The 21412-nt window shown below is 46.5% G+C and overlaps 2 protein-coding genes across 2 annotated transcripts in view; one reads left to right on the forward strand and one right to left on the reverse strand.

Moving 5' to 3' along the window:
* Nucleotides 1-21412, forward strand: part of LOC139272598 (ALK tyrosine kinase receptor-like) — a 1661561-nt gene that overhangs the window by 596776 nt on the left and 1043373 nt on the right. The window lies entirely within an intron of this gene.
* Nucleotides 1-21412, reverse strand: part of LOC139272856 (caspase-2-like) — an 81490-nt gene that overhangs the window by 14504 nt on the left and 45574 nt on the right. The gene's annotated exons all lie outside the window — the stretch shown is intronic.

Consider the following 21412-nt stretch of genomic DNA (forward strand, 5'->3'; position numbering starts at 1 on the left):
CTTGAAAGAAAGAACGAGTGCAGGAAATCATTTCTTGACTGAATGAAAACACCGACATTATTTTCACACTTTGTTGATATAGCCTGGACATTACTATTGATGTTGCCATTAACACCTCTGCATGTTGTGCTTTAGGTGCCAGTAAATTTAAAAGGGCTGTACTTGGCCTACTGCCTAATAGCTCCTTGAATGAAAAGGTTGGATGCAGTTATATAATTGAATTCATGCAATAATCCTACTGACTTTGTTAATACTAGCATCATTGTTGTACTAATTCAATTGGCAGTATTTTGCAATGTCGAGTGCACCGAGAACATCGATTTCAAACTGGTTTTGCAGCAGCTGCTGCAGGCTGCTTTGCTTTAGTCAGAGTTGATCAACTGGAGAAGAGAACAACAGTTCTGTGTTAAAGACCCGTGAAAATTGGATTGCGTGTGCACTCAGCACTGCACTTGGCTGAGGTGTAAGAGCAGGAGAGGGCAGCCCATGAAATAAGGTGACATTGAGGGTGAACCTTCAGTTCCCAATGGTCACCAACACACCAGGTGCATCTATTTTCATGCCGTGATAGTACAACCAGTGTCAATCCCGGCTGCACCTCCTGCCAGGCATGCTGCTAGGGAGGGTGTTATGTAATAAACAGGGAAAAAATCTTATATGCTGCAGTATGCAACAGTTTGAGAATGGGGAACAGTATTAGCTACAGTATGAGTTTTTTGGTGCAGTATTCATACAATACAAGTTATGTGGTACAATAGTAATACAACGTATTCTGTGGTACAGTTTTGCTACAATATTTTATGCAGTACAATATTACTACAGTACAAGTTATGCATTACAATATTGCTACAGTACAAGTTATGTGGTACAGTATTACAGTACAAGTTCTGTGGTACAATATTGCTACAGTACAAGTTATGTGGTACAATATTGCTACAGTACAAGTTATATGGTATAGTATTGTTACTGTACAAGCAATGCATAACAGGGCTGTGGGCTTCTCCAGGATTTCTGGCTTCCCCACGGTACAGGGCTGCATTGATTGTACCCATGTTGCCTTGCAAGCACCTTTAGAGGATTACGAGATGTACAGGAACAGAAAAGACTTCCACTCCGTCAATTTGCAGCTTGTCTCTGACGGCATGCATTGCATCATGTCGGTTGATGCAATATACCCTGGGAGCACCTTTGATACATTCATCCTATATGAGAGTGCTTTTTTCTGCCATGTTTCAGCAGCAGCCAGAAGGGCAGAGCTGGTTCTGGGAGACAAAGGATATGGCCTTGCCACCTGGCTCATGATGCCCCTACGTGTAACCCGGACGGAAGCTGACCGGGAATACAACATGTCGCACATTGCGATGCGCAGCATCAAAGAGAGGACCATTGGCATCTTGAATCTGCGTTTCCGATGCCTGGACCATTCAGGAAGCTACTTGCAATACTCCCCTGAGATTGTCGGTCAGTTCACTGTTGTATGCTGCATGCTGCATGCTGCATAATTTAGCCATCATGAGGCAGCAGCAGCTGGTAGTAGAAGACCCCCTGAGGTGAGAGTGGCTGATGATAATGATGAGGAAGCTGCAGATGAGGAGAAGGAGGAGGAGGACTAGGACGAGGAAGCCATGCAACTACCTGAACCTGGAGCATGACAGCGGAGGAGGCGGGCCATTGTGCCCCTTTAACGATTGCTCGAGCCTTGCACAAACAGCTCATCCGCAAATGCTTTGCTGCCTGAAGGCTCAGTGGCAACTATTCCACATGGACCATGTTTGGACCTGTTCCATAATGTTGTGCTCTGTTAATGGAACAAATAATGGAATGATTCTTCTTTAGTTCAAAAAGTTGTGTTAGTAATGGAACAAATTATTAAAGAAGCAGTAGCAGGACATTTGGAAAAACATAATTCAGTCAGGCAGAATCAGCATGGATTTATGAAGGGGAAGTTATGTTTGACAAATTTGCTGGAATTCCTTGAGGATGTAACAAACAGAGTGGATAAAGGGGAACCAGTGGATGTGGTGTATTTGGATTTCCAGAAGGCATTTGACAAGGTGCCACATAAAAGGTTACTGCACAAGATAAAAGTTCACGGGGTTGGGGGTAATATATTAGCATGGATAGAGGATTGACTAACTAACAGAAAACAGAGAGTCGGGCTAAACGGTTCACTCTCAGGTTGGCAATCAGTAACTAGTGGGGTGCTGCAGGGATCAGTGCTGGGACCCCAACTATTTACTTTATATATATTAATGACTTGGAAGAAGGGACTGAGTGTAACGTAGCCACGTTTGCTGACAATACAAAGATGGGAGGAAAAGCAATGTGTGAGGAGGACACAAAAAATCTGCAAAAGGACATAGACAGGCTAAGTGAGTGGGCATACATTTGACAGATGGAGTATAATGTAGGAAAGTGTGAGGTCATGCACTTTGGCAGAAAAAAAATCAAAGAGCAAAATCAAAATCATTTATTTAAATGGAGAAAGATTGCAAAGTGCTGCTGTACAGCGGGACCTGGGGGTACTTGTGCATGAAACACAAAAGGTTAGTATGTAGGTACAGCAAGTGATCAGGAAGGCCAATAGAATCTTGGCCTTCATTGCAAAGGGAACGGAGCATAAAAGCAAGGAAGTCTTGTTACAGTTATACGGGGTATTGATGAGGCCACACCTGGAATATGGTTTCCATATTTAAGAAAGGATATACTTGCTTTGGAGACAGTTCAGAGAAGGTTCACTAGGTTGATTCCAGGGATGAGGGGGTTGACTTATGAGGAAAGGTTGAGTAGGTTGGGCCTCTACTCATTGGAATTCAAAAGAATGAGAGGTGATCTTATCAAAACGTATAAGATTATGAGGGGGCATAATCTTAGAATAAGGGGCCGCCCATTTAAAACTGAGATGAGGAGGAATTTCTTCTCTGAGGTTTGTAAATCTATGGAATTTGTTGCCTCAGAGAGCTGTGGAAGCTGGGTTATTGAATAAATTTAAGACAGAGATAGACAGTTTATTAACCGATAAGGGAATAAGGGGTTATGGGGAGTGGGCAGGGAAGTGGACCTGAGTCCATGATCAGATCAGCCATGATCGTACTAAATGGCGGAGCAGGCTCAAGGGGCTGTATGGTCTACTCCTGCTCCTATGTCTTTTGTTCTTATGTTCTTAAATAATGGAAATGATTCAGTTATAATTTAAAATATATTTTATTCAAAACTTTAACACATGTTTGTACTTAACTTAACTAAAAATATTCTTGTGTCAAACCTTAACGTTTTTAGTTAAGATCACTTAAAAACTTTTAAACTTGTAAATTTACATCACTTACAAAAAACTTCTAATGTGAGAACAGTAAAAATAATAACAGCAACAACAACAACACTAAAGAAAGACTGCACCCATCTCTCCTCCACCTTATTCTAAGACCGCCCGCTGCGCTTGGTCTTGTTGACTCCACCCCTGCCCGCAGGCGGTGGCGCAGCGTTTCTCGGGTTGGTACCAAGCTTATTCTTTTGAGCATCTCGGGTAACGTGCACCTCTTGTTGGGGAGTGGGGGGTGGGGGTGGGAGGGGGGACGGGGGCAGGTGGTTATGTGGAAGGCCCGACTTGAGCCTCTTCAGAGGCTGGTCTGGGGATTGGAGTGGGAGTGGTAGTTGATTCTGTCAATGGGCGCGGGGTCTGGGAGTGTTCCCTTATTGCAGCAGCTAACTCCGACATTCCCTCCCTCATGTGCCCCAACAGTGTCTCAACTACTTGCAACATCCCCTCCCTCATGTTCGCTGACAGTGTATCAGCTACCTACGACATTCCCTCCCTTATGTGCCCAGACAGTGTTCCCATTTCTCGTAAGAGTGTTGTTACTTCTCTTGTCAGTCCCGATAATTCATCACCCACCCCACTGATGGTGTCCAGGAGTGATCGCATAAGATCAATGCTCTCCGCGCTTATTGCAATCACCTGAACCACATCTGTTAGATCCTGCACCTCAGGAGAGCACGGTCGAGCTCTCCTTCCTCTCCTCACCCTGGGTGTGGCTCTCTGCATCCCACTGGGATCTGCAGCCTCGGACGTCGGGGCCCTAGGTGTGCCTCGCTGCATCCCACTGGGATCCGCAGCCTTGGACAGTAAGAAACCATGGAATGTCCCAACACTCGTACCACTCAGGAAAGGGGCTGGCACCTCAATGGGCGGCATCTATACCTCCTCCAGATTGAGTACAACAGTGGGGGCTTAATCCTCCCCCTCACCTTGCCCCTTCCCCTCCCGCTCACCCCCATGCTCTTGGTCTGGTAGGTGAGATTGGAAGATTTCCTCCTCTTCAGACTCGTCCATGCCTGAATCTTCTTCTGCATCGGCTTTAGCCTGGTCAGGGTTGGCCTCAAGTTCTGCAAACTTCTCTGAACTGCCTCCAAAGCAAGTATATCCTTTCGTAAATATGGAAACCAAAACTGCACGCAGTATTCCAGGTGTGGCCTCACCAATACCCTGTATAACTGTAGCAAAACTTCCCTGCTTTTATACTCCATCCCCTTTGCAATAAAGGCCAAGATTCCATTGACCTTCCTGATCACTTGTTGTACCTGCATACTAAACTTGTGTGTTTCATGCACAAGTACCCCCAGGTCCCGCTGTACTGCAGCACTTTTCAATCTTTCTCCGTTTAAATAATAACTTGCTCTTTGATTTTTTTCTGCCAAAGTGCATGACCTCACACTTTCCAGCATTATACTCCATCTGCCAAATTTTTGCCCACTCACTTAGCCTGTCTATGTCCTTTTGCAGGTTTTGTGTGTCCTCACACATTGCTTTTCCTCCCATCTTTGTATCGTTAGCAAACTTGGCTACGTTACACTCATTGTGCTCAAACTTGCTGTGGTAGCTGTGTGTTTAACAGTAAGAACCCATAGACTGAGTTACAACTGTTAAGGTAATGAAAAGGCGAGAGTTAAATGGGAAAAATACTTCATTGTGTTGAGGAAAATTAATGTTTTGGGGGAAAATAATTTCAGTGATGAAAAGCACCAAAGAAAACTTTGAAAACTAAGTAAGTTTTGTGCTGTGTGCTGATTCTAAGGTCTAGAAGGTGTCGCACAAGTCTTTTAAGTATTGGTAATGGTCTCTCCTTAATATATTCCAGGGCCCAAACAGTTTCACTTTGATGAATCAGAATCAAACTCCACCAAGGTGTAATGTAAAAAGACCTAAAATGTTGCTGTTTTTTGTTAAATAGCATTTTCTTGTTAAATAGCATCGACTCTTGAGCTTTGAGAAGTTAGTTACCTTGCTTTAGTATCATTCACATTGCTGTGATACTGAACCATGTACATTATGTGGCACTATGTTCCTGTAGCATTAATGTTGTCAATGTAAGACACAGTAAGATAAGTACTTTTAGTTTTAGTTCACTATTACAGAATAAAATATTGAAGATTGCACTTACAGGTAGTACCACATCTCCTGATGTATCAGGTCATATTTTATGTTATATTTGACTTAAAATAATAAACATGAAAATAACACACACAGACACCGGTGTGTAGCCATCTCATCTGAAAAACATTGCTGTTTATCGACTGGCTGGCATCACACAAAGTTGTACACATAGCAGAAGACATTTCACCTTTATCGTCAGGTAAGTACAGATATTAGTTTTATCATACTCGCTCCCTTCATGACCCCACACTTTGGACTCAATTTTCCCCAAAGTTTTTTTTTGGCGTACTTGAAGAGTTACGCCCGTTTTTTGGGGGCCCAAGTACGGCAAAAGAAATTGTTCTAAATTTCCCCGTTGGATTTCTTCAATTTGGCGCAGCCTAACTTGTCCTTTAGTTTTGGGGGTGGAGCCTTGATCTGCGCCAAAAGGATCAGGTTGTCACGGTAACCAGGGACACAAAGCGGGCTGAGGCTACAAAGAGAAACATACAGCCAGCTCCCAACACATTCAAACATATTGCATCAACTTAAAAACACATCAAAACACATTGCATCAATTTTAAAACGCCTCCCGGTCTGCTTCCCCCGCCCACCCCGAGCCCCTTGCTGGTCCAGCTCCAGCTCCAGCTTCACCCCGCACTCCGCATCCTCCCCCCCCAGCCCCGAGTGCCTTGCTGGTCCCGCCCTTAGCCCAGGCTGAATGACCTCCCACCTCCGGGTCCCCCACCTAACTGCACCTGAAAACCATCCCCCTCTCTTTCCCCCCAACCTCCATCACTCTTTTCTTCCCCAACCCCCCTCTCCCTTTCCCCCCCAACCCCCCTCTCCCTTTCCCCCCCACCCCCCTCCCCCTTTCCCCCCCACCCCCCTCTCCCTTTCCCCCCCACCCCCCTCTCCCTTTCCCCCCCACCCCCTCTCCCTTTCCCCCCCACCCCCCTCTCCCTTTCCCCCAACCTCCCTCTCCCTTTCCCCCAACCTCCCTCTCCCTTTCCCCCAACCTCCCTCTCCCTTTCCCCCCACCCCCCTCTCCCTTTCCCCCCACACCCCTCTCCCTTTCCCCCAACCTCCCTCTCCCTTTCCCCCCACCCCCTCTCCCTTTCCCCCAACCTCCCTCTCCCTTTCCCCCAACCTCCCTCTCCCTTTCCCCCAACCTCCCTCTCCCTTTCCCCCCACCTCCCTCTCCCTTCCCCCCAACCCCCTCTCTCTCTTTCACAGCCCGCCTCGCTCTCTTTCACCCCCCTATCTCTCCCCCCCTCTCTTACCTCTCCTGCTGCTGCTGTCCGGGCATCTGCTGCACTTACCTGCGCCAATTTCCTTACCTGCGCCGATTTCCTTACCTGCGCCGATTTCTTTAACTCTCCAGAAGGTTTTTAAACTGGCCTAAGTACAGCTGGAGTAACTCTCAGCTGGCCAAACTTGCCTAAATGGCCAGAATTGGCGCGGGTGGCAGGTTACAGTCAGTTTGGCTGAAAAAAAAACTCACCTAAAAAAATGGTAACTAACTGAGTTACACAGGTGCAAATTGATTGGGGAAACTGTGGATTTTTAAAACTTAAGCCAAAAAAAACAGCCTGCTCAAAAAAAACAGCGCAAATCACTGGGGAAAATTGAGCCCTTTATCTTATCCTTAGAAAGTACCAACCCTACCATCTTCTCATTACAGCTTCTAGCTCTTAAATAGATCCAATATCCTGGTCTCAACCACCTTTCCTGACAATTCATTCTAGCTATTGATCACGCTCTGTGGTAAGAAATACTTTGTGATGACTGTCCTATCGTTGCCCTTGTATTGAAACTATTGTTCGTATTCTACTCTCTTTAATCCATTAAGTTTCTTATACATTCTATCAAGGCTCCAGCCTTCTAGTTTATCTAGTTGTTGCTCATGGCTGATCCCTCTAAAATGAGAGATACTAACTATGTTTCACCCCTTCCACCACTTTTAAGATTAACATTCAGGCTTGCTCCAGATACTTTTCCTTGCACCACCACAAAAAGTCCACATAATATAGGCAAGCCCTTGCTCCCTATAAACCAGAACATGGTCTTATCTATGAGTCAATCGAAGAGCTAACATGCCCTAAGCGAACAATGAACCATTTTAAATAGATGCAGATTATTTATTCTTACTGGATAATCCATAAAATTTTGCTATGCCTCAGGTCACTTCTGAAGATAGATAATGGGCTGGATTTTGCTCTCAACTGCGAACGAACAGAGCTAGCCATATGTTACACTTGCACTTGCCCACAGATTTTCTATGGGGTTTTGTACTGGAGCTCCTTATAAATTAGGGAGCCAAAAAGTGCAGTGCCCTCTGCAGGACATCCGGAACCTGTGTGAACAGGGCTCGCAACTGTGTATCTCCTTAACCAATCAGATTTAAGAATCGTCAATGAGCAGCACAGAGTCTGAATCAGAATGTAAGTTAGAGTGGTTGAATTCAATATCAAATCAGATACAGAAAGCATAACAAAGAGCAGGAAAGATAGACAGACAGACAGACAGACAAAGTGAAGAGAAAATGTAATTAATTTTTAAAAATCTACAACAATAATTGAAATCTGAAGGAATGAGACTCCACACTGGTAAAAGTTAATTTTCAGTGCCAGAGAGGTTGTTTGCCAGTAACTAAGACTTACCATGCAATCAAAATGGTACTTACACAGCAATGGACAAGCCCTAACTTTTTCTAGCACAGTTAGTTCCTATCTATGAGGCAAGTACAGCAAATTCACACCATTCAACATATTTCAATGGGGAGCCAGATGGTGAGACGCCGTTTCAGGGAGCTTTTAAACTTCTGGATTTCCACGTGTAACTGCACATGTGCGGTCGCCAGAAGTTGCTGTCCTGTTTCCATGTAGATAACAGCGAGCACCGAAAGTCTCACCATTATTTCTACAGCAAAATCTGGCCCAATATTACCAATGCCAGACTTTGTAATAATCTAAACTACCAAACTATCACATGGATGAACTTCAACAATTGTACATAAAAATACAACGTGGAAGGTGGTTAACAAGGGAAATTAAGGCTAGTGTTAAATCCAAGGAAGAGGCATATAAATTGGCCAGAAAAAGCAGCAAACCTGAGGACTGGGAGACATTCAGAATTCAGCAGAGGAGGACAAAGGGTTTAATTAGGAGGGGGGAAATAGAGTATGAGAAGAAGCTTGCTGGGAACATAAAAATTGACTGCAAAAGCTTCTATAGATATTTGAAGAGAAAACTATTAGTGAAGACAAATGTAGGTCCCTTGCAGTCAGAATCAGGTGAATTTATAATGGGGAACAAAGAAATGGCAGACCAATTGAAAATACTTTTGTTCTGTCTTCACTAAGGAAGACACAAATAACCTTCTGGAAATACTAGGGGACTGGGGGTCTAGCGAGAAGGAGGAACTGAAGGACATCCTTATTAGTCAGGAAATTGTGTTAGGGAAATTGAGAGGATTGAAGGCCGATAAATCCCCAGGGCCTGACAGTCTGCATCCCAGAGTAGTTAAGGAAGTGGCCCTAGAAATAGTGGATGCATTGGTGGTCATTTTCCAACATTCTATAGACTCTGGATCAATTCCTATGGATTGGAGGGTAGCTAATATAACCCCACTTTTAAAAGAAGGAGGGATAAAGAAAACAGTGAATTATAGACCGGTTAGCCTGACATCGGTAGTGGGGAAAATGTTGGAATCAATTATTAAAGATGTAATAGCAGCATTTGAAAAGCAGTGACAGGATCGGTCCAAGTCAGCATGGATTTATGAAAGGAAAATCACACTCGACAAATCTTCTAGAATTTTTTGAGGATGTAACTAGTAGAGTGGACAAGGGAGAACCAGTGGATGTGGTGTATTTGGACTTTCAAAAGGCTTTTGACAAGGTCCCACACAAGAGATTAGTGTGCAAAATTAAAGCACATGGTTTTGGGGGTAATATACTGATGTGGATAGAGAACTGGTTGGCAGACAGGAAGCAGAGAGTGGGAATAAACGGGTCCTTTTCAGAATGGCAGGCAGTGACTAGTGGGGTAGCACAAGGTTCAGTGCTGAGACCCCAGCTATTTACAAGATACATTAATGATTTAGACGAAGGAATTGAATGTAATATCTCCAAGTTTGCAGATGACACTAAGCTGGGTGGCAATGTGAGCTGTGAGGAGGACACTAAGAGGCTGCAGGGTGGCTTGGACAGGTTAGGTGAGTGGGCAAATGCATGGCAGATGCAGTATAATGTAGATAAATGTGAGGTTATCCACTTTGGTGGCAAAAACAGGAAGGCAGAATATTATCTGAATGGTGATAGATTAGGAAAAGGGGAGGTACAACGAGAGCTGGGTGTCATGGTACATCAGTCATTGAAAGTTGGCATACAGGTGCAGCAGGCGGTGAAGAAGGCAAATGGCATGTAGGCCTTCATAGCGAGAAGAATTGAGTATAGAAGCAGGGAAATCTTACTGCAGTTGTACAGGGCCTTGATGAAGCCACACTTTGAATATTGTGTTCAGTTTTGGTCTCCTAATCTGAGGAAGGACATTCTTGCTATTGAGGGAGTGCAGCGAAGGTCATCAGACTGATTCCCGGGATGGCAGGACTGACATATGAAGAAAGACTGGATCAACTAGGCTTATATTCACTGGTATTTCGACGAATGAGAAGGGATTTCATAGAAACATATAACATTCTGACAGGATTGGACAGGTTAGATGCAGGAAGAATTTTCCCGATGTTGGGGAAGTCCAGAACCAGGAATCACAGTCTAAGGATAAGGGGTAAGCCATGTAGGACCGAGGAGGAGAAACTTCTTCACTCAGAGAATTGTGAACCTGTGGAATTCTCTACCACAGAAGGCCAGTTCGTTGGATATATTCAAAAGGGAGTTAAATGTGGCCCTTACAGCTAAAGGGATCAAGGGGTATGGAGAGAAAGCAGGAATGGGGTACTGAAATTACATGATCAGCTATGATCATATTGAAAGGTGGTGCAGGCTCGAAGGGCTGAATGGCCTACTCCTGCACCTATTTTCTATGTTTCTAAGTTTCTATGTTTCAAACAGGTTGATTCGTGAATACCATTATTTGCAGAAACAAGCAGTAAAAACAATCTATAACTAATTCGCCAAGGGTAAACAGACAAACCAGGCAGATGAGATCCTTTGAAAAATTCCTTGCAGATCTGTGATAAAAAAAACTTCTCAGAAAAGAAATAGCTGACTTATTTGTCAGTGAACAAACAGAACAGTTTGTTCAGAGATTATGTCGACACACATCCATGGAGATACTTTCTGTCCCCTTGTCCCACAGCTATTTGAAACGGAATTGCTAATACAGAAACTTTGCTGCACTTTTATGTTCATAAAGCTCTTTGAATAACTTTGTTTAAAGTTCGACTGAAACAGAGGTGATGTACTTGAACAATGTCAATCGTCTTCCCAATTGATAAACACAATGGCATGATGAAGCTGGTCTGTGGTGTTTGATGTGTACTGACCATGTTTGAGCTATTTCACAGTCTAATGGCTGAAAGCATCAGTAACTCACTTGACCCTCTTTAGATCAGGACAAGAGCACATATTGGAGTTAGAAATGTTTATGTTTTGCGCTCATTATTTGGCCACAAAATGGATGCAAAGCATACCAGTTTAGCAGTGGGACAGCCTGCACCCACTCTGCGCTGACATTGCTCTCACTGCTAAATTTGTGGGGCCTTTTCTTGGGTGTCCCAGGCAGATGCCTAAATTGTTGAAGGACCCCATCCAGAAACGAGTTGGTGATGATCAGGGCAGGTTTGTTCATTTCTTTCTCTGAAACAAAAACATTCCTGTGGATCTAGAAGGAGGAGGAGTACGGCTCAGACTCCACACACGTTCTGATTGCACCTCCCATACCCCCCACCCGGGGGCCGCCGCAGTGAGGTGGGCAGGTTGACATTGATCTCTTCGCACGGGCGAGCTGCTTGGTGGAGCTGTGTCCAGCGCCAGCATCTCGGAGCGGATCACTTTCCATCGATCCTCGGGCCTCTCCTTTTGGGCACACACTAGTCGTGCAGCAGCAAGTTTGGGCTCAGAAATGGGTCCAGACCAAAATCTTGCCCCTCATTTTAGGAAGGCTTCCTTCTTGTGAAGCCAGCAGTCAGCAGCTGCCAGGAGCCCACACCGAGGAGAGTAGCACTGCCCACACCGCAGGTAGTACTGCCCACACCGAGGAGGGTAGCACTGCCCACATCGAGGAGGGTAGCACTGCCCACACCGAAGAGAGTAGTACTGCCCACACCGAGGAGGGTAGTACTGCCCACACCGAGGAGAGTAGCACTGCCCACACCGAGGAGGGTAGCACTGCCCACACCGAGGAGGGTAGTACTGCCCACACCGAGGAGGGTAGCACTGCCCACACCGAGGAGGGTAGCACTGCCCACACCGAGGAGGGTAGTACTGCCCACACCGAGGAGAGAAGTACTGCCCACACCGAGGAGAGTAGCACTGCCCACACCGAGGAGAGTAGTACTGCCCACACCGAGGAGAGTAGTACTGCCCACACCGAGGAGGGTAGTACTGCCCACACCGAGGAGAGTAGCACTGCCCACACCGAGGAGAGAAGTACTGCCCACACCGAGGAGGGTAGTACTGCCCACACCGAGGAGGGTAGCACTGCCCACACCGAGGAGGGTAGCACTGCCCACACCGAGGAGGGTAGTACTGCCCACACCGAGGAGAGTAGCACTGCCCACACCGAGGAGGGTAGTACTGCCCACACCGAGGAGGGTAGTACTGCCCACACCGAGGAGGGTAGCACTGCCCACACCGAGGAGGGTAGCACTGCCCACACCGAGGACGGTAGCACTGCCCACACCGAGGACGGTAGCACTGCCCACACCGAGGACGGTAGCACTGCCCACACCGAGGAGAGTAGCACTGCCCACACCGAGGAGGGTAGCACTGCCCACACCGAGGAGGGTAGTACTGCCCACACCGAGGAGGGTAGCACTGCCCACACCGAGGAGGGTAGCACTGCCCACACCGAGGAGGGAAGTACTGCCCTCACCGAGGAGGGTAGCACTGCCCACACCGAGGAGAGTAGCACTGCCCACACCGAGGAGGGTAGTACTGCCCACAGCGAGGAGGGTAGCACTGCCCACACCGAGGAGGGTAGCACTGCCCACACCGAGGAGAGTAGCACTGCCCACACCGAGGAGAGTAGCACTGCCCACACCGAGGAGGGTAGTACTGCCCACACCGAGGAGAGTAGTACTGCCCACACCGAGGAGAGTAGTACTGCCGACACCGAGGAGGGTAGCACTGCCCACACCGAGGAGGGTAGCACTGCCCACACCGAGGAGGGTAGCACTGCCCACACTGAGGAGGGTAGCACTGCCCACACCGAGGAGGGTAGCACTGCCCACACCGAGGAGAGTAGCACTGCCCACACCGAAGAGGGTAGCACTGCCCACACCGAGGAGAGTAGCACTGCCCACACCGAGGAGGGTAGTACTGCCCACACCGAGGAGGGTAGTACTGCCCACACCGAGGAGAGTAGTACTGCCCACACTGAGGAGGGTAGTACTGCCCACACCGAGGAGAGTAGCACTGCCCACACCGAGGAGGGTAGTACTGCCCACACCGAGGAGGGTAGTACTGCCCACACCGAGGAGGGTAGCACTGCCCACACCGAGGAGGGTAGCACTACCCACACCGAGGAGGGTAGTACTGCCCACACCGAGGACGGTAGCACTGACCACACCGAGGAGGGTAGCACTGCCCACACCGAGGAGGGTAGCACTGCCCACACCGAGGAGGGTAGCACTGCCCACACCGAGGAGGGTAGCACTGTAGTATATTTAGTAGATGGAATGCAAATTCCTGGGCACAAAGAACTGGGAGAGAGTCAGAAGTCAGGTCTTTGGCTTTGTGTCCAGCTAAGAACAGAGTCTGCAGTAATCTTAAATGGGAACTAGTACACAGGGTGAGAAGTTCCTTCCTAAATTCAGTGTAACCAATTTCAGTGATTTGCTAGTCAATAAAGTCAGATCAGCCCACCAGCAAGTATAGCACATTATTATTTTTGTATGTTACAAAAGGAGAGTTTTGAAACAGATGGAATCCATTGCAGACATTATCCGGTTTACTGAAATATTATGTGAGCAATAAACCTACTTGTTGATTTACAGTGGGCCTTATCTGACAAGAATATTCATTGCCTGCTTTCTGGAAGTTAGAAGAAACAGCACTTGGGAGCACATGTGAGACTACAGTATACAGCTTCACTTTAAACAAATGCCCTCTGAAAGGGGGGTCACACTCCAAAATATTTTTTTTCCAGTGCCCCTTTTTTTAGGGTTTTTTTTTGAGGGCACCAACACACAAATTATACAAGTGCCCCCTGGCTAAAAGGGGGGAGGGGCACTAAAACCAGCAAATTAAACAAATTAAACTTTAAACAATGGTAATCAAATTAAAATGTGGTTGCCGGGGGTGATGATGCACTCCAGTCCCTCCGGCGCCCACCTCTCGCGGAAGGCTGCAAGCGTACCGGTGAACACCGCATGCTCCAGCTCTAGGGACACACTGGGCTTCACTGTTACAACCTCAATCCCCTGGCCCCCCTCTCCCACCACCTCACTCCGGATCATGCTATTAGAATCATAGAATGGTTATAGCACAGGAGGAGGCCATTCGGCCAGTCGAGCCTGTGCCAGAACACTTCAGCAGTGAATTCCAGATCCAACCACTCACTGCGTTAAAAGATTTTTCCTCATGTCGCTTTTGGTTCTTCTGCCAATCACCTTAAATCTGTGTCCCCTGGTTCTCGAGCCTTCCGCCAATGGGAGCAGTTTCTCTCTATCTACACCCCTCATGATGTTGAGCATCTCTATCGAATCTCCTCTCAACTTTCTCTGCACTCAGGCGAACAACCCCAGCTTCTCTAGTCTATCCACGTAACTGAAGTCCCTCATCCCTGGAGCCATTCTCGTAAATTTATATGACTGGATATTGGGCAATAAAACTCAGCTGCTGATAGTAAGGCACGTGAAATCTGTTTAGGGAAAGTTCGGTGATGCTGAAACGGATAGTGCAGACCCAAAATTTGTAACAAGCTTTAACATGGCCACGGAGTGTTGGAACCCGCTGGACCAGACAACATACCCCAGCATATTGTTTGCTTTGCTTACTGTAGCCGCACACAGTTTAGATGTGGTCAACTAACACCCACCTTCACATCTCTTCCAATTTCCCCTTTGATATGTGTGATCACACATAAGGAATACATGCTTTTTTCTTCAAATATACGCAAGTGCCTTGCTTTTGTTCTTATGGAACTGAAATTGCCACTGATTAGTTCTGATTTAAACGTGGTCAAGTTCCTTTTGTAAGATCTTGCCTGCATCAACGGGCCTGACCCTGACTATTCCTCACACCAGGGAGGCTCCTGTGCAAAATTTATGCTCTCAAGCTGCCGCCAAATAGCCCAAAAAACAATTCCGGAATACATTTTGCCATCATCTCCTGAACCATAAAATGTAATTATTTTATGATGTTATATCAGAATAGTTTGATGCTCAATTTACTCCTTTTGTAAATCAATTTATCCTGCTGGAATCATTGGAGCTCACTTTGGCAGTCCCAGAGCATGGCCAACACTCGTTCCCCTGCTGGCTTTGTATGCCAGACCCTGCTGTGGTAGCTGCTCTTGATAAATGGGCCAGAATCACAGGTGAGCATCCAATGCAGCTACCTGCTGATGACATCAATGATCCAAACACATTCCTACTTACCTGCTGCTGCAATCTTCATCCAGACCTGGCTTTTTAAATGGCACAGTCTAACTTCCAAGTACCCAAGTATATTACTCCCAATTTACATGGGGTTTGCAATGGATCTACCAACGAGCCAATTCAGAAAACTTTGACTTGTATAGCTCACTGCAGGTGGGTGCAGCTCACCACACAAAAGTTGGAACCATTGTGTGATAGGAACATATGAACAGGAGTAGGCCATTCAACCTCTCGAGCCTATTCTGCCATTCAGTAAGATCGTGGCTGAGCTGTACCTTAACTCCATCTACCCACCTTGGTTCCATAATCCTCAACACCCTTGCCTAATAAAAATCTGTCAATCTCTGTTTTGACATTTTCAATTGACCGCCAGATTTGACAGCATCTTGGGGGACAGAGTTCCAGATTTCCACTACCCTTTTTGTGAAGAAGAACTTTATGACATTACCCCTGAACGGCCTAACTCTAATTTTAAGATTACGACCCCTTTATTGTGGACTCTGCCATCAAAGGTAATAGTTTCTCTCTATCTACCCGATCAAATCCTTAATCATCTTAAACATCTCAATTGGATCACCCCTTAATCGTCTATACTCAAGTGAATACAAGCCTAGTCTATGCAACCTATCTTCATAATTTAACCCATTTAGCCCCCGTATCATTCTGGTGAATCTGTGCAGCTCCCCCTCCAAGGCCAATATATTCTTGAGGTGCGGTGCCCAGAACTGAATGCAGTTCTCCAAATGGTTTCTAACCATATCCCTGACAAGCTGTAACATAACTCCCACCCCTTTGTATTCCAACTCGCTTGAGATAAAGGCCAACATTCCATTAGCCGTTTAAATAATTTTTTACCTGTCCACTAACTTTTAGTGATTTTGTACTTGGACCGCTAAATCTTTCAGTTCACCGACAGTTCCTAGCTTCTCACCATTTAGGAGTGTCTGCTACTATCAATCCATAACTCTTGGCTTGGCCAATACCAGATACTAAAAATAAAGTCACCGAGAATATATCAGGAAAATGCTAGTTAGGGCAGATTCTGAATAGCACCAGTATATAAATTAAATTAACTAAATAAGACAATGAATTATCAGATTATTAATTGCCACCTGCTTTATATTGTAAAAGAAATTGAGAGTAATTATAGTTTTTTTAAGTAAAGTTTAGCAGATAGTGTAATTAGCCTAAAACACACCTTCCACCTGAGACAGCTGCAGGCCTGTTCTGGGATCCTTAACACTCAAGACTCTTTATTTTAGTTAGATGTATTTTAACACTTTATACATTATAGTCATTATCATATGCAGTCCCTTGAAATTGAGGAAGACTTGCTTCCACTCTAAAAGTGAGTTCTCAGGTGACTGAACAGTCCAATATGGAAATTACAGTTTCTGTCACAGGTGGGACAGACAGTGGTTGAAGGAAAGGGTGGGTGGGGAGTCTGGTTTGCCGCATGCTCCTTCCGCTGTCTGCGCTTGGTTTCTGCATGCTCTCGGCGACGAGACTCTTGGTGCTCAGCGCCCTCCCGGATGCTCTTCCTTCACTTTGACCAGGGATTTTCAGAAGCCGTTGGGGATGTTGCACTTTATCAAGGAAGCTTTGAGGATGTCCTTGAAACATTTCCTCTGCCCACCTGGGGCTCGCTTGCTGTGTAGGAGTTCTGAGTAGAGCGCTTGCTTAGGGAATCTCGTGTCGGGCATGTGGACGATACGGCCTGCCCAATGGAGCTGGTTGAGTGTGGTCAGTGCTATAGTAGGCTTTGGGTGGCAGTAGAGGAACTGTGCAGTTCAGCCAATTACAAAAATCACCCTTGTTGGTGACTGATGAAATACCTTATTGATAGTCAGGAACAAGTCTGCATTCCTTGTTATTCTTGGTACATCTTACCATTCTGCTGAACAGAGCAAAAAGCCTTGTTGGAAAAAAATGAAAGAATTAGCTAGGTCAACTGAAATTTTGAAGACTGTGATCGATAGACTTTTGATAGGTAAGGGTATCAAGGGATATGTTGCAAAGGCAGGTAAATGAAGTTGAGCTAAGGCTCGTGGATCTGGATGGTCATCTCCTGTCCCTATGTTCCTAAGTGTTGAATCAGTCATTCATCTGTTATTTGAAATACACATGCACTTGATCCTAAACAGAAAAGGCTAGAAATCGCCATCCATCCCATATGGCACAGATCATTCGAATTAAATGAATATTCTCCGCCCGGATTCTTTGGGTGCATTTTTGAGCTTTGCTGCCTTGATCTCATTCATGATGTTGTGCTTCCCTCTCACTTCCACCCCATCAAATGTGAGGTGACTTTCATCACCATTATCAACACCTTCCTTGGACAAGTGGATGTAGAAAAATCATCAGTGGAGCCATTAGGAAACCGTTTGTCTTTGGATTTTATACATGGTCTCCACATTCTTACAAAGACAGAAAACCAATAACTAATTTATTTACTTCAAGAACAGCAAATTATTATGGATGCAGGAATTATATCTGGCAAGTTTCAAGATATACCTAAATATTATTGGCAAGACTATTATCGAAGATCTTGTGAACATTGCTTTCTATGAGTAATTTGAAAAGAAAAGAACAGTGTGCATCATCTACCAGAATTAGTCACTGATTCATGGCTTATCAAACTACCCGTTTCTGTGTCAATGTGAAGCTGCTTCAGAAATGATTAAGCACAGCATCCATGTCTACGGCTTCAGATTGCACTAAAGGACAGATGTAAGAGCCGACATTCAGGGAGAGAGAGAGGGGGGAGGGGGGGAGAGAGAGAGAGAGAGGGGGGGGAGGGAGAGAGGGGAGGGGGGGAGAGAGAGAGGGGGGGAGGGGGGAGAGAGAGGGGGGGGAGAGAGGGGGGGGAGGGGGGAGAGAGAGAGGGGGGGAGAGAGGGAGGGGGAGAGGGGGGGAGGGGGAGAGAGGGGAGGGGAGAGAGGGAGAGAGAGAGGGGAGAGGGGAGGGGAGAGAGAGAGAGGGGAGAGAGGGAGAGAGAGGGAGGGGAGGGAGGGAGAGAGAGGGAGGGGAGGGAGAGGGAGGGAGAGGGAGGGGGAGGGAGAGGGAGGGAGCGAGAGGGAGGGAGGGGGAGAGAGGGAGGGAGGGGGAGAGAGGGAGGGAGGGATGGGGGAGAGAGGGAGGGAGGGAGGGAGCGGGAGGGAGAGAGAGAGGGGGGGGCGTCGGGTCGGGAAACAGGAGCGCGGGTCGGGTCGGGGGGGGGGAGCGAGTGTCGGGTCTGGTCAGGCGGGGAGCAGGAGCTGGCCGTGGGAGGAGCCCCAGTGAGGCCATTGGGCCAGGGCTAGGGGCTGCGTGCTTCGGGCCCCTCCCACACAGTTCGGCGCCTGGAGCTACTGCACTTGCGTGCCGACTGTAGCGCGCATGTGCAGAGGTCCCGGCACTGTTTTCAGCGCCGGGACCTGGCTCCGCCCCCCCACAGCTCGTGCTGGCTGCGCCAAGGGCCAGAGGACCTGTAAGTAGGTGCAGACTACTGAGGATTTTCTTAGACGCCATTTTAGGCGCGAAAAACGGGCGCCCAGCTCGGAGGTATTCTCACACTAAGCCTACATTCAGGAGGTATTCTCACACTAAGCCTACATTCAGGAGGTATTCTCACACTAAGAGCCGACATTCAGGAGGTATTCTCACACTAAGCCTACATTCAGGAGGTATTCTCACACTAAGAGCCGACATTCAGGAGGTATTCTCACACTAAGCCTACCTTCAGGAGGTATTCTCACACTAAGAGCCTACCTTCAGGAGGTATTCTCACACTAAGAGCCTATATGCAGGAGGTAATCTCACACTAAGAGCCTACATTCAGGAGGTATTCTCACACTAAGCCTACCTTCAGGATGTTTTCTCACAATAAGCCTACCTTCAGGCGGTATTCTCACACTAAGCCTACATTCAGGAGATATTCTCACACTAAGAGCCGACCTTCAGGAGGTATTCTCACACTAAGAGCCTACATTCAGGAGATATTCTCAAACTAAGAGCCTACATTCAGGAGGTATTCTCACACTAAGACTACATTCAGGTGGTATTCTCACACTAAGAGCATACATTCAGGAGGTATTCTCACACATAGCCTACATTCAGAAAGTATTCTCACACTAAGCCTACATTCAGGAGATATTCTCACACTAAGCCTACCTTCAGGAGGTATTCTCACACTAAGCCAACCTTTAGGAGGTATTCTCACACGAAGAGCCTACCTTCAGGAGGTATTCTCACACTAAGCCTACCTTCAGGAGGTATTCTCACACTAAGCCTACATTCAGGATGTATTCTCACACTAAGAGCCTACCTTCAGGAGGTATTCTCACACTAAGCCTACCTTCAGGAGGTATTCTCACACTAAGCCTACATTCAGGATGTATTCTCACACTAAGCCTACCTTCAGGAGGTATTCTCACACTAAGCCAAACTTCAGGAGGTATTCTCACACTAAGAGCCTACCTTCAGGAGGTATTCTCACACTAAGCCGACCTTCAGGAGGTATTCTCACACTAAGCCTACCTTCCGGAGGTTTTCTCACACTAAGCCGACATTCAGGAGGTATTCTCACACTAAGAGCCTACATTCAGGAGGTATTCTCACACTGAGCCTACATTCAGGAGGTATTCTCACACTAAGCCTACATTCAGGAGGTATTCTCACACTAAGAGCCGACATTCAGGAGGTATTCACACACTAAGCCTACATTCAGGAGGTATTCACACACTAAAAGCCTACATTCAGGAGGTATTCTCACACTAAGCCTACCTTCAGGAGGTATTCTCACACTAAGCCTACATTCAGGATGTATTCTCACACTAAGCCGACCTTCAGGAGGTATTCTCACAGGAAGCCTACCTTCAGGACGTTTTCTCACACTAAGCCTACATTTAGAAGGTATTCTCACACTAAGCCTGCCTTCAGGAGGTATTCTCACACTAAGCCTACATTCAGAAGGTATTCTCACACTAAGCCTACATTCAGAAGGTATTCTCACACTAAGCCTACATTCAGAAGGTATTCTCACACTAAGCCTACATTCAGAAGGTATTCTCACACTGTGCCTAACTTCAGGATGTTTTCTCACACTAAGCCTACATTCAGTAGGTATTCTCACACTGTGCCTACCTTCAGGAGGTATTCTCACACTAAGAGCCTACCTTCAAGAGGTATTCTCACACTAAGCCTACCTTCAGGTGGTATTCTCACGCTAAGCCTACCTTCAGGAGGTATTCTCACACTAAGCCTACATTCAGGAGGTATTCTCACACAAAGAGCCTACATTCAGGAGGTATTCTCACACAAAGAGCCTACATTCAGGAGGTAATCTTACACTAAGCCTATCTTCAGGAGGTATTCTCACACTAAGCCTACCATCAGGAGGTATTCTCACATGAAGAGCCTACATTCAGGAGGTATTCTCACACTAAGCCTACATTCAGGAGGTATTCTCACACTAAGCGTACCTTCAGGAGGTATTCTCACACTAAGCCTACATTCAGGAGGTATTCTCACACTAAAAGCCTACATTCAGGAGGTATTCTCACACAAAGCGTACCTTCAGGAGGTATTCTCACACTAAGAGCCTACATTCAGGAGGTATTCTCACACTAAGCCTACATTCAGGAGGTATTCTCACACTAAGCCTACCTTCATAAGGTTTTCTCACACTAAGCCTACATTCAGGAGGTATTCTCACACTAAGAGCCTACATTCAGGAGGTATTCTCACACTAAGCCTACCTTCAGAACGTTTTCGCACACTAAGCCTATATTCAGGAGGCATTCTCACACTAAGGGCCTACATTCAGGAGGTATTCTCACACTAAGCCTACATTCAGAAGGTATTCTCACACTGTGCCTACCTTTAGGAGGTATTCTCACACGAAGCCTACCTTCAGGAGGTATTCTCACACTAAGATCCTACCTTCAAGAGGTATTCTCACACTAAGCCTATCTTCAGGTGGTATTCTCACACTAAGCCTACATTCAGAAGGTATTCTCACACAAAGAGCCTACCTTCAGGAGGTATTCTCACACTAAGCCTACCTTCAGGTGGTATTCTCACACTAAGCCTACATTCAGAAGGTATTCTCACACAAAGAGCCTACCTTCAGGAGGTATTCTCACACTAAGCCTACATTCAGGAGGTATTCTCACACTAAGAGCCTATCTTCAGGAGGTATTCTCACACGAAGAGCCTACCTTCAGGAGGTATTCT

This window comes from Pristiophorus japonicus, chromosome 9, assembly GCF_044704955.1.
Source record: "Pristiophorus japonicus isolate sPriJap1 chromosome 9, sPriJap1.hap1, whole genome shotgun sequence".
Lineage (NCBI taxonomy): Eukaryota > Metazoa > Chordata > Chondrichthyes > Pristiophoridae > Pristiophorus > Pristiophorus japonicus.